This window comes from Rhagoletis pomonella, unplaced genomic scaffold (assembly GCF_013731165.1).
Source record: "Rhagoletis pomonella isolate Grant_MI unplaced genomic scaffold, Rhpom_1.0 Rhpom_scaffold_00002, whole genome shotgun sequence".
Classification (NCBI taxonomy): domain Eukaryota; kingdom Metazoa; phylum Arthropoda; class Insecta; order Diptera; family Tephritidae; genus Rhagoletis; species Rhagoletis pomonella.
In genome coordinates this window covers 19,309,639-19,320,069 of record NW_023458556.1, presented here as the reverse complement: position 1 = coordinate 19,320,069, position 10,431 = coordinate 19,309,639, and the positions used below count along the sequence as shown (strand labels likewise).

Here is a 10,431-nt window from a genome sequence, read left to right as displayed (position 1 = left end):
GGTTTATTGGCAGGCATTGCAAATTAGCTGTGGAAATAAAATGGATACAAATTAATTAAATTGGACTCATATTTAAAGCAACAATAAATAAATAACTTACAACTATATGCCAATACTTTCTTTGACTAACACATAACGATTCCTAATTGGCAGGAGCTTATGCTCTAATTAACTAAATGTTCCGATACGATTTGATCGTTTAGGTAAAATGACCTCTGTAAGCCGTTTATTTTGCAAAAAGTTATCTTATCCGACTTTGGGTATTTGACCTTTGTTGCTTGTCCTTGATCTAGACGTGGTAGGATCATATAAAACCGGGTCGCTGAGACCCCAACTGAGCTCAGGGATACTCCGCCTTTCTGAGCTCACTAGAGTACAAACTACACTGCTGATTTTGTTAATGCTCCTATTTCTATCTGTGAAGTTACTGTAAGGAAGGTTTTTCAATCGGGCGTAATCTTATTCTACTTAAAACTGGTTAGTGATGTACAAGATTTTTTAAATTTTATTTTTCCTCTATGTTCCTACAACTATGACAGCCGTTCTGTGCGTCCAAACTTAGACTTATGGCGTTTAAGCCAATTAGACAGTGGCTCGTAAGACTTTCTATAGTATTTATACTTAAAGCCATCTATATGAGTTGTTAGAAAGGTCAGATTTTATTGCCCACTTGAGTTGTTTGAGGTCTTACAAACTGCTTGAGGGTGGTCATGAGAGGGAAATTACCCTCAATATACCGGTGTCCTGGTACTTATATAATTTGAATTTTATAAAGCCGGACCATCTCATTCACCAATATACGAAATTCAGTAAGTGACTTTGCATTGCCTAGGCGTGAGTCTAAACGGCTCAGGGCCGTCTGATTTTAAGATAATATTGAGCATTGTTTGAACTCTGTAGATCCTTGAGCGAGGCTCCTTCATGTTTCCTAGATGATCAAAACTTTCGCTTGATATACATAAATACATACAAACGTAGTAGTGGACAGGTAGCCGAAAAGATGCCTATAGCCACAGTTTAGCTGTCCCTACGTTTGTTCCTTTATGTATGCAGACATCTGAATAGCATAGAGGTTAATGACATAAGGCATATGGTGAGTTTTGGCCTGAGCTTCCATCAATCCGTGAGCCGACTTCTTTCAGCCGTACTGATACAATGACAGTCCATATCGAGTTTTTAAACCAAACTCAGGTAGATGCAGATGTAAGATCGCATTAAGGCTGTATAGCATACGACCCCGCTTACAAATGCACAGTTTGGTAAGCACTTTGCACCGCCTAGAAAAATGGGCTTTGTTTTTTTGGGATTACCTCTCGACAGCAATTTTTCGACTAGCTACCCCCTGACCACAAGGCCTGACATCCGTCTCTTCATAGGTTCTCATCTTACCAGAACACCTTAACTTGCAACATTCTGTCTAGTAACCAATGAAAGTTCTTAAGCTCCGTCCGCATATTAAGCAGTCGGAAAGTTGTTTTTTTTTTTGTAAGGTGTAAAGTATTTATAAGCGTTTGAAAAACGAAACACCGCTAAGTTATCTGCGTACCTTTTTATCAGCGGAAATTTCATTTTTAATTTCAACTCATAGAACATCTAATGATCTGCAAATTGTGATAGAATAAGTATTATGCTAGCTCGATAATTGGAAGTCATAATGACTTAGCAAAAGAAACATGATAGTTGTGAATATGGGCGTAGCCGATAGGGGCAGGGGGTGCTCGAGCCGCCCTCGCCCCCCCCCCCTAACTTTCAAATTTTCCTTATATATATATAAAATAGTACCCTGAAATGCCAGCTTAATAGGGTCGAGCTCCCCCCTTCCCCCCCTAAATTTCATTCTGGCTACGCCGATGGTTGTGAACGTGCAATGAAAAGAAAAATTAAAAATAAAATAGTATAAAAGTAATAAGAGAATTTTTTAATAAGAGCAGACTGAAGTTTTGTTATAAAAATTCCACTAATTATTCGAAAAGCTACAAATTGACATTTACCGTAGTGGAAAACTTAATTACATTTAAGCCGTTGATATCATTTTCATGTTTATCTATATTTGTAACACCAAAATAACAACAAGCATACCATGTTTTTGCGTTCAAAGCAATCAATCATTGATACAAAAACACATATGTACATATGTATGTACTAAATGTGCTTGCATATTGCATATACTCGTATGTACATGCATACATATCTATGTATGTTTGTACAGACAAACATATCAGAACCACTACATCACTAGCAAATTGCCAGAGGTAGACCTGACTAATACTTCTTTTTAACCGACTTCAAAAAAAGGAGGAGGTTATCAATTCGTCGGAATATTCTTTACTCTGTAGACATACTATGTATGCACATTAGGGGGGTCCAAAAATACATGTCAAAAAGTAAAGTCGCAATTTTTATGCTCTCAACCCCTAGGATTGTTCTATACCGAAAAAAAGTATACCCGTATTTTTTTATTTTGAAATCAAAAAATATTTAGAGGTCGCTCAAAGCGCCCAAAGTTTTCCATGTATTTTATATGGGGAAAAAACAACTTTTCGTAGAAATGGTATAGAACAGTTAAAAATCAATATTTCTCTTCCATACAACTCTGCTTATCTGTAGGAGATTCCTAATAATAATACCCAATTGTTTATTTAACCATTTTTTCATGGAAACTATAATTTATAGGTCCGCCAAAAACCCTGAAAACTGCAATGGGGCGAACAATAAAAAATCGTTAGTATTAAAAAATGGTTAAATAAACAATTGGATATTATTATTGAAAGTCTCCCTCTTTTTTCCATATAGAACAATCCTAGGGGGTGAGAGCATTACAATTCCGACTTTACTGTTTTTGGACCACCCTAATGCACGAACACATATTGCATCAAACAATCGAGATTTATTTCCGATCGGCAACTGCATATAAACCAATTTTCTTTTAACTGCATCTCTCTTGTGACAATTAAGGCAATTGAAATATATTTTACGATCAGATTTCGCTTAACTGCCGATGGTTTGTACTATCAGTTAATGGGTTCGATCCCTATCTATCCAAAAATAGTAGAAAAGTGAGTGTATTTTTGCCAAAAAACCCACCCAACTTCTTAGGAGGCAGTGTTAATCTACTTAGGCTACTTCATTTCTGTGACGATATCAAGTGTATCGCTGGCTTGGAGTCAAAAATTGCTCAATCCACTTTATAAGAGAACTCATATTTTGATATAGGACGCATAATAAACTAAAAATCGAAAAGGATTAAGGTAAGAAAATGTGCTAAGGTCAAAATCGGCACCGAAAAATTCGGACAAGGCCAAAATAAAACGAAATCTTTAAATGAAAATCGAATCCTTCTTATTCGTAAGAAGCTTTGGTTCGCTTTAAACACGCTTAGCCACTTTTCATTATAAGCTAGCGACATGTGAAATTGGGGAAGAACCCCGGCCAAATAATTTGTTAGCAAAAATGTTTCAGTATGAAATATTGTTTTTATTTTTATTGAAACAAATTTTTAGCGCATGGTAAAGTACCCTATTAAAAAGTAACAAAAAAAAAAAAACGAACAAATATTTACGTACATTAGACTGCATCACTCGACATACAAACAAAAAATTGTTACTGTGTTTCCATTTTAAGTACAAAATCCATTATATTTTAAGACTTACACTAAAATATTTCAGAAAAATATTAGGATTTACGTGAGCTGGACCGATTTCCAAATATGTACCCCCAAAAATTGAGTTTTTCATGCATAAAAATAGTTTTAAAGTATTTTTTGAAAAAAATCCCTCAGATGACAAAAAATTTTCTACGAAATCATAATAATGAGATTCTGTATGCTGGTTTTGAACTTTTTTTCAAAAATTGGTTTAAGAAAAACTTAGACTTATGAGGTATAATTGGAAAGGTATTTTCTCACTCTTTTTATTTCTTTGCAAAATAAATGTAGGATTAACGAGCGTCATTCCAAGTTGAATTAAGATGTGTTGACATTTGAAAATAAAAATGGGGCGTGAAAGAGTTTGTTTGCCAAGAAACGAACAGAGTGAGAAAACACTTTTCCACTGATAACTCACACGTCTAAATCGGAATAGTTTTGGCACAGTTATTCAAGTTTTTCTTAAACCAATCTTTGTAAAATGTAAAAAAAAACAACATCAAAAATTTCATTATCGGGCTTCCGTTGAAATTTTTTTTTTATTATTTATGCAGGCATTTTCAAATCGGGTCAGCTCAAGTAAATCTTAATATTTTTCCGAAATATTTTGGTGAACGTCTGCAAATATTATACATTTTGCAATCCCGGCGGAAAAGCCGCAACTTTTTTTGTGATGCAGTCTAATGTACGTACATATGTATGTAGATATGTATGTATGTAGATACAGATGGTTTCAAATGTGATGTTATTCCTCCGTCAGTAGGTATATAAAATAATTAAGAATCGCTAAATCAAATTATAAATATGTCTAATTAGTAACACTTTTTGTTTTAAATAATTTCTTATCAGCCAAAATGTTGTCACTTGTTTTTGATCTTTGACGACTTCAAGCACTTATGAAATTCCCATGATATGTATTTATTATTTAGTAAATCCGCGTTATCTATTAGCAATCTGTAAAAAATTGATCTAAAAAATAAAAATAAACAAAAAATATTATTCTTGATCGAAAAATAAATAATCATATAATTAAATTACGAATTTTATTTTAAAGATCATAACCATTACGGTTCCTGCTTCAAAGCGTTTCTTGGATCACGATCGATCGATCAAAATCAATCAGACCAGCACTTGCATACATACGTACAGAGCAACCATGAAAATTTTCACCCATGTGTCTGGCCTAATCCTATATTAAGAAAAAAAGCGAATATAAAGGCACCGTTTCGGATCATATGTACATACTTATGTGCTGAGAGCTACTTCTTAAAGGAGGCAGAAAAGTTGGAAGAGGTTAAAATGTTTTATATGTCACTTAACTTAATCAGCTGACCACAAGTGTATATATGTACACAAATTTTGACACGTAATTAAAGAAATCGTAGAAGCATACGCAAAAAACTATCAACAAGTATGTACAATATACATATACATATACATACTAGTACATATGTACATACTCGCAATTCTATTAAACATAAGAAAATTGATTCAACGGCACTCATTATCGAGTGCTGCAATCTCAAAATGCAGCACCGAACTTAGTTTGATTCATTAACGTATCTGGACGGACCCTGGGCTTATATGCACATATGTACATTAGGGTGGTCCAAAAAAATGCATGTTAAAAAATTAAGGCGGAATTTTTATGCTCTCTCCCCCTAGCATTTTTGTATATTGAAAAAATATACCCTTAGTTTTTATTTTGAAATCAAAAAATATTTAGAGGTCGCTCAAAGTTGTCCATGTATTTTATATGGGTGAAAAATAACTTTTCGTAGAAATGGTATAGAATATTTAAAAATCAATGTTTTTCTACCAGAAAACTTTTTTATCTGCAGGAGATTCTCAATAATAATACCCAATCGTTTATTTGACAATTTTTTCATCGCAACTATAATTTATAGGTCCGCCAAAAACCTACAAAAACCCCGAAAAAGGCAATGGGGCGACCAATAAAAAATCGTTAGTATTCAAAAATGGCTAAATAAACAAGTGGGTGTTATTATTAAAAGTCTCCTGAAGATAGCCAGATCGAAAATTATTGACTTTCAAGAATTCTATACCATCTCTGCGAAAAAAGTTCATTTTTGCCATATAAAAATACATGGAAAACTTTGAGCGCTTTGGGCGACCTCTAAATATCTTTTGATTTCAAAACAAAAAATTGGGGTATACTTTTTTTTCGATATAGAACAATTCTAGGGGGTGAAAAATTCCTACTTTACTGTTCTTGGACCACCCTAATGTACATGCATACCAACTATAATCATATGTGTTTGTTTTTGGAGCATGCTGTTCGAACCCCATAATTTTTCTGCCGCATGATGCACAATTAATAAAATCTTTAAATGGAATTTATGTATGTTACTTCCCGAAAATAGTATTCCATTCATTATCACTTAGCTGTCTGTCTATGGGGAGGTACTTGATAATGTTTCACTTTTAACTACGAATAGTTCCCTTTTCGATTTTGTTGATTTTAGTAAAACCTGTTGCGTGATTTGAAGTCTTTTATCACGGGTTATATACATAAATATCTACTTACAAAGTAATTGATTTTTTGGTATCTTTGAAATGCGGTTGTAAGTATCATATGTTATTTTTATATATATTAACTTGTATTAACTATGTATATTAACTTTATTCACATAACGGCTGTTTGTAACAGCCAGCGTGGCACCGCCCACTTATGATCACATATATGTATCTCGGTTACCGTTCTTTCAATTTTTACCAAACTCGGTATGGTTATTGAGCTTTCCACATAGAAGAAAAGCGTTGAAAATTAATGAAATCGGAGACTTCCATATTTCGAAATTTAAGCACGCCAATTTACTCAAAATTGATCTACCTCGGCTTACCATGTAGCGGTAGCTTTCGGAAAGGTGAAAAACATATATTCAATACTTGCGCCGGGTATTCAATGTTCGGCTCCGCCTGAACTTAGACTTTCCTTCTTGTTGTAACTATAATTGTTTCAATAAATAAGCTTTCAAAATCCGGGAAATTGTGATATTTTGAACTTTTGAAAAAAAAGTCTTTAATTTCTTTTTCTTTGTCAGAACTCCATTATATGACAAAAGAAAAGTTCTGGCAAAAATTCATACAACACAAAATGGTGGATTCGAAGCATATGCTATTAGGCTTTCTTTCATCCTGTATGGAGAGGTTATCGAATATCTAAAAAAATACCAGTTAACTTCTGGAACTTCCTAATGTTAAATAAGTTACAAATGTCAAATTTAATTAAAAAGTTGTTTAAAATATGTATTGCAATATATGTACGTAACAAAGGAACGACATATTTTTCCAAATTTTGTATTTTTTTTTTAGAAAAGTCTGTGCAGTTTTTTTGAATCGATCTGCCAACTGTTAAAATAATAAAAAAAATACCAAATTTTGAAATAATTATGAAAGGTAACGAAATGTTTTTAAAAACTTCCTGTTTTCGAAAACAACAAACATACTTCTGACTGGAAAAGGAGCACTGCGATAAGTATGTATGTATGCATCTACAAACATTTCGAAAAACTCTGACTGGGTATTCCTGTGTATTTTTGCCTGTTGTACACGCGCAAATTCGAGTAGGTACGTATACGGACCGACCACTTGACGCACGTGTTTAAATATAAATATATGCACAATGTTCACTTGTGTACATACTTAAGTAAAAATGATATACATACATGCATACATAAAAGAAGACACACGTTGTACTCGAAGACATGCCAGGAATTGGGAGTCCATAAATAAGCACGGATGCATAGTTCAATAAACCGGCCACGTTGCACTATTAAATGCGTCGAACTTTGAGGGGATTGTTGGTTGGTTAGCAGCGAATAAGACAAGTAAAAAAAAAAGTTGAATATCTGCACTTAGTTTCTTTATACATATTTTATGATTTTAAACAAAATCCGTACTACCTTTTACTAAAATAATTATTTTCGTGATCATGCATGAAAACTTTGCCACAAAGGGAAACATGTTTTCAATAAAATTCTTTTTTTTTTTTACCGTACTGTGTAGTTATTCGTGCATACATACATATGTATGGATATATGCAGACACATTCCTATAAGTAAATATTTTCCAACAACATACCACCAGATTTTTCGAAGAAGTTTTCTTGGATATATATTTGCGAATATTCACAAAAGCACAGCTTCACCAAAAACCCAAAAGTGAGTTAGTATTTCAGAAAAACATATTAGTATCATTTAGAAAAACATATCTACATATATGTATGTACATACTATATACATATATACATTTTTAACAAATTAGCACACTTTCTCACACTAACCTGTTAAAACAACAAAATGTGACCGGTCAAAAATTCACTTGGAGAGCAGACGTCCAACTCAGCGCTGCCTTCGAAAGCGACTGGCAAACACTTTGATGTACAATAAATAGGAAATCTACTTATTCTAATATACGGTTTAAGTATAAACACACATATACACATTCATATTCGTATTATATATGCTCTCCTCAGGCGGTGTCGTATTGACTGACTAGTCGAGTAAGTTTTCCCCGACACTGCAGAGGCAAAGTAAGACGGGTTCTGAAAAGGCAACAGGAATCAAGCTTGTGTTTTGGAGAATGTAACTAACAACCTACATACATACATATGTACACACATATGCGAATACTACACAGACATATTTAGCTAAAAGAGAGCAATTGTTATGGAAACCAGTGTTGCCGCGGCCGGTAAATAAAATTTACCAAAATCGTTAAAAAAAAATTTACTAAATCCCGTAAAAATTAAGCAACTTATTTAATTAATTTGGGCTTTTCTTACCAAGCTTGGCAAGTAAGTAAGTAAAGGCAATCTAAGGCTCAGTTTTGTCGTTAAAAGCGAGGATTTTATAGTCTAACAGTTGCTTAATTTGAAAACTATTACCTACTATATTCTTTCAGGCTTTCAACATATACTCCATAAAATAGGTAGCTGCCCATTCGCTATTTTTTTTATGCTTGTATAAAACGAGTTTGGTATCATGTTATCCATAATGTGCATGTTGATCTTGTCAAGCAAATGAAAGGATCTAAGGTCGCCTCCGAAATGCAAATAGTTTTTATGAGAAACGATTTCATGGCAGAACACTTGGAGGTTTGAAAGTGCGACGACCGCGGATCGGAAGCTGCGTAGAGCAACATTTCCTGGAACTTTATACGGGATCCTAAAATATAATAGAAAAATTTACAGAAAATTGACTCATAGTCAGAAATGAATTTTTGAGGAAAATTATTCTTTAGCAAAACGAAGAAAAATTTAACATTTTAACATAGCAGGCAGGAAAAAAATTAATAAATTTTGCTTAAATTTAAGCAAAACGGCAACGCTGATGGAGAGAAAATATTTGTGTATATAGAATCTATATTATAGATACATTTAGTTATGTGTACGTACATTTGTTTCTATAGAGTATAAGAGAGCCCACAGTTGACGACCAATAATGAAAATACAACCCACTAGGAAATACTGTACAAAACATATTTTCACACTGCATCAAAATTGCTTTAAGTTGTTTACTTTGTATGTGTTTACGGTGAGGTTTTATTCACAAAGTAGCGAAAATTCAATGGCGGATATGTGATGGCAGAGAGACTCCGTCGCCAAGTACTATCTGTTTTCCCGGTAAACCAGTTTGTCGCCAAAATCCTTATCAAAGCGAAATTCTTCAACATTCCGATTATTTGCGCCCACACCCCCACAGAAGGGAAGGGCGAGGAGACCAAATACCTCCACCACCGTTGAATAATTCAGGCTCCACGACGAGGCGTCCGATAACGGACTTCGAGGGCCAAACACCGATCCAAACCAATATATTTTTGCAGCCAAGATCTGTAAGAGCACTCTTCAAGAAACCGACCGAACGCGAGAATTGGAACCACATTTCTCGCTCATTAAGTACCGTCGCCGAAGAAGTAGGCAGCTGTAAGCTAGCTCGAAAGAACAACTGGTACGACAAGGAATGTCACGCCACTGCAGGGGAAAATGCCGGGGCAGCTCGAACTATGTAGGACCGGCGTATGTAGCTGAAAAGGGAAGCGAAATATATTTTGAGTAATACGTGAGTGCAAAGAACTTGAAATTCTAACCGGTGGGAAAAGCGCGCGATAATTTTACCAGCAAGTTAAGTAATTGCGGTAAGTTTCAATACCTGTAAGACGAACCGCGGCCATCTATTAACCGATGTCCAGATCATACTTAACCTCCAATAGCGGAGAAAATAAACCGCCGGTATTAATAGAAATTTCGCGGTTGAAAAACAACGAAGTTGTTCAACTTTACTACTCCAATTAAGCTGAGAGCAACCGGGCGTGATGTCATCAAATACCAAAATAAGAGAGCAAAGACGAACTCAACAAGAAGAAGAGGAAGAATTGAACAAAAGCAGGTGTTGCCATGTTCTGAATTTGGAAAAGCCCTAAAACCCAAGAAAAATGGGGTTATATCTTGAAAAAAGCACCAAATTTTTATTGGTGTATTTGGTGGACTTTATATGCATAAACAATTTTATTGTAAGGATGCCGAAACAAATTAATAACAAATAATGTTTCTAGCTCGATGGTCGAATTTTTCTGGCATGATTAAAGGTGCTGCCACATATTCACTTACGATTGCTATAAATTTTGATTTCATTTTTTTAAGATTTACGAATTTGGTGTCTTCAAACTAAAATAAAAATTACCAAACTCAAACATTTTTCACGTTTCGAATACGCACTAAATTTAGTACGAAAATTACCAAGTGGTTAGTTGGCACAGAATAAAAT

General features: G+C 34.3%; 1 protein-coding gene across 1 annotated transcript in view; it reads right to left on the bottom strand.

Moving 5' to 3' along the window:
* Nucleotides 1–8,099, bottom strand: part of LOC118733229 (cystathionine beta-synthase-like protein) — a 24,243-nt gene extending 16,144 nt beyond the window's left edge. Inside the window, exon 1 of the mRNA XM_036462552.1 lies at nucleotides 7,950–8,099. The gene's annotated coding sequence lies outside the window, so the exon portion shown is untranslated. The remainder of the gene's footprint in view (nucleotides 1–7,949) is intronic.
* Between the last annotated feature and the right edge of the window lie 2,332 nt (nucleotides 8,100–10,431).